Below are 4,282 nucleotides of genomic sequence, written 5' to 3' on the forward strand. Positions count from 1 at the left end.
TGGTGAGCTCTGCTCCGACGAGGTACGACCATGGAGACGGCGTCGGAAAAACGGCCAATGGCCCTCACCTATGGTTCGGCTAGCTCGGCTAGAAGGTCGACGAGGTAGAGGAGGACACGACGGAGCTTCGGGCTAGCTGGAAACATTGATTTTGCGGCGGCGAGTGAGCTAGGCGATGGTGGAGCTCGCTCGGTAGCAATGGCGGGGCGGTGCTACGCTTCGGCTGCGGTGGGAAGCGAAGGAGGGCAAGAAATGGAAATGTGAGATGGGAGGGCAGAAGGGCATGGGTTCAAGTAGTGGACAGTGGCGCCAGGCCGGCCACGGCGCATGGCCTACGCGGTCAGGCGGCCGGCGATGGGTGGCCTCCACGTGGCGTTTGTTTTCTAAAACCGGTCAGTTACTGTAACTGCATTTCAGAGTGACCGGTCGAGCCTGACAGCAAGGATTGACAGAGCTTGATATCCTAAACCGTGAAGAATCAGTGAAAACAATATACATGAAAGTTGTAGAGCTATGATAGGGCTACAACAATGTTTTAGAAATCATCAGCTAATTCTCAAAGGATCACGAGTTATATCAAGCCAAAGTTAGCTCAATCAAACTGAAATTGCAATCCAGACTTAGAAAATTTTCTAAGTGTTGGATCAGCCCTCAACACTGACTTGTGGGCCCTTTTTGAGCATGTTGTGCACATTTTCATGACTTGGCTTCTAAACAAAGTTTATTCCTTATAAAATTTTCTACAACTTTGCTTTAGATTGCTCAGACATGCAAACACTCTAAGTTGTACTTTTTAAACAGTCAAACAAAAGAGTTCAGGGTCAAAACAAGTCAAACCACTACTTGAAATCATAATTAGGCAACATGAACAATGTTCCAAATGACATTCTAAGTATAACTAAGTTGCTTAAGAGAATTATTAGCCACACCACACATAGGTCACACCAAAATCAAGCATCACATGTACTGAAACAAGGAAAAACCAATGAATTGGTACATTTGTTTCGTAGTCATGTTTCACATGTTTCATGATTTTGTTGCATAGTACTAACTAACTATGTTTCACTAAAGTGAGTTGCAAATGTTGCACTTGAGTGTTGCACACTATTCATTTCATAAAACAAGCACACATGAAATATAGCAATATGTTGCAATGTTTAGAAAACATGTTTCATGCAATATAAGCTCATGAATGGATGCATGATGCTCATGTTCATGGAATGCAAGTGCAAATGTGGAAGCCAAACACCTGGGGTGTTACACTCACCGACAAATCTACCATCATGGGATACCCCTTAGTGGACTACCGAGCATCTTTTGTCGATAGTAGCGGTCAAGGCTCAAGTACCTATCCTCCAATCTAGGATGAAGTTGGATCATGGCACCCCCATCCGAGGAAGATGGACACCCCCGAGCACTGAGCAAACCACCCAAAATAAAGACCGCCACAACTCATAGTGGGCAGGGACTCCTAGGAAGCCCACACACAACATGATGAAGATGGAGAGGTGGAGGATCCCCTCTGTGATCAAGTCATGGAGGCAGAGCCCATAGTAGTACAGCAACCACCAGAGTAAGGGGTGTGCCGGCACCCCAAACCCAAAAGAGTGGAAATGGGCGAAAGAGACGACCTCATTCTTCTTTGACCACAGCTCCACTTCGGTTCTCAGCAGGACTCTCCACCCAATTGCGTCGGTGGCCTCTGGGATCACCGCGTTCAGTCGTAGCTCGTCGAACCCCTTTCAGTCGACGAATGACTTTGTCCACTGCATGGTCATGGTCCTCGCAGGAGGTGTCGGTGGCGCAAAGGGTGCAATAGGGTGGAGGGGAAAAGCTTTGGGATGGAAGGAGGAGATTTGGGGAGGGAAGATAGATTATCATAGAAGGCAACAGATAACCCTCCTTCTCACGCCCTTGTGTCATCTATAGTTTGTGGGCCGTGGAACCACCCCACGCCCCACGAACACTGACACATTTGTGTGGGCAAGCGGTTTGGCTTCTCCCCATCACAATAATGTGATGGGCCACGAGGTGACGTCCCTGCTGGAACTGCCTGTTGACGCCACCCATGCGCATGCCTGCACGAGAATCCAGGAGCCTATAAGACAAAAATGGACACCGCACGTTGTTCATCAATACTATCCGGGTAGTCACGATTTCAAACCATCGAACATTCTATGATAAACCTTAATGCTCCACTAGTGTTCGGCTAGTGAAAATTTTAAAGGATCGTTTTGTCTATAGGGTGCAGAAACATTTCAATAGCTATGCATCCGTCCTTTGATGGTTTTGATCAGCCCAAATCTGAATTCAACTACTCCCTCCATTCCAAATCGATGAGTCAGATTACCAAATTTGACAAAATAAAAAAACTCGATGTAATAAGAATCAACCGAAGTATATGAAGTATGAAAGAAATAAAGGAAGATAAATATAGTTGGACCAACATAAAAACTTCATTCCATTATAATGAAAAGTACATTATGTAGTTTTTCTCTAATCTCTAATGTCTAAAATAACGTAACTTACAAAGGGGACTTATGTCAAACGGTTAACGAATTTCATTCAATCGATCAACATGAGTAAAGATAACAAAGTCTCCTCCCATAAACATAGTAACACTACTAAGTCTTTTCATTTGCTCAAAATTCCTAACATGGACAAAAATCTCGCCACTATCATAGTCTTCAACAACTGTGACAAAGCAATCTTTACCAAGCATATAACGAACTATAGCTTCAACAATGATCCATCAGGGCTATTAATGAACATGATGTCCCCAAGCAACAAGCACCCCTTGTATGATACCTGGTGACACTCCTAGCTGCCAAAGCGCAAGCTTACTAATGGAGTAAACATGGGTGTTGTGGTACAACAACATCTCTCTGTATACATATAAAACAAAAAAACATAAGGAAAAATCATTAGAAAAAACACATATGAAACACTACACCTTGAACCAGCAAGAACCAGCAAAAAGCAATAGAATATTGCCTAGGCCATATCTTAGCCTCGATTGAGATCTTGACTAGAATAAAATGACAAAGAAACTAAAACTCACCTCAATAAGGATGATCACTGTTGTTCTATGGGCAACAGCTGCTAACGAAGTTGTAACACTGCCTCCTTTCCTTGGCTAGCAACTTGCATGTTATAAGTAAAAGAGACCAGGAAGGATATTTATACTCGACGCAGATGCTAACAAATGTTAGAAGACATGAGTCCTCGTTGCGTTACTAATTACTAATAAAATACATTCAGAATACGAGCCGTCAAAGTAGTAGACACAGGGTTGGCACATTTTCCAACTCTGATTATGAGAAAGTCTGGAGCGTTAAATACACAGAGCCACAAACTTTCTTGTTATTAGAGCAGGAAAACGCATCAACTCCTCGACTACTACACTGGCAAATCGAGTAGTAATGGCAATGAGCAATGGGAACGTACTCTAGCGATGAGTCTAGCGAGTCGGCGAATCGCCAAAGCACTAGCGAGGAGGAGGATGTTTTTTCTCTTTCTCTGGAAACTCAAATTCCCTTAGAATCCATGACTTTTCTAGGATGAGAAATCCAATAACCCATTTAGTTATTTATGGAGGGTTCCCCTTGTTTCCAAATTATAGGCCTTAGTTCAAACAGCCGCAGATGCAGTCACACACATAAAAAATGGTAGATGTAGCGCAACAAGCTACAGCGAGTAGGTTTTTTTGGTAATTTTTAGGTGTCACATTCATGTATCTTTTAATTATTTATTTATTATCATCCTTTTTTAGTTTTATGTTTATTTATATTATTATTAAAAAACCAAAAAGGCAACAACTAACTCATTGGATATATAAACAGCTACACAGGAGAAAAAAAAGATGGATATTAGGTAAGTAACATTTTGTAATAATCATTTCCTATTAAAACACGGAATAAATTCTGGTCTATGCTGAGCACCGTGCCTAGCAGTCCCGCCAACATGCCCCAAAAAATTGGTTTCACACCATGCCAAGTAGTCCCGCCAAGCGCACCAAAAATTAGATGTCTCTCTTTTGCCCTCCACGTAGAAAATAGGTTTACCATGCCATCAATTTCAGACAAGGGCATTTGTGGTAATGTGATAGCCACATAAAAGCACAAATAGTCACCGTCTCCGCCTCCATCTCCATTCTCCACCCGCACCGTCTCTCCTCTAGCTCCAAATCCTAGTCCCATGGCCTCCCTCTCCACTCTCCAGTCGCCCCCTCTACCACCCTACTCTAGACCCTAGGCGCCATCGGCATAGCAGCTTGACTCTC

Source organism: Miscanthus floridulus, chromosome 5 (genome assembly GCF_019320115.1).
Source record: "Miscanthus floridulus cultivar M001 chromosome 5, ASM1932011v1, whole genome shotgun sequence".
Lineage (NCBI taxonomy): Eukaryota > Viridiplantae > Streptophyta > Magnoliopsida > Poales > Poaceae > Miscanthus > Miscanthus floridulus.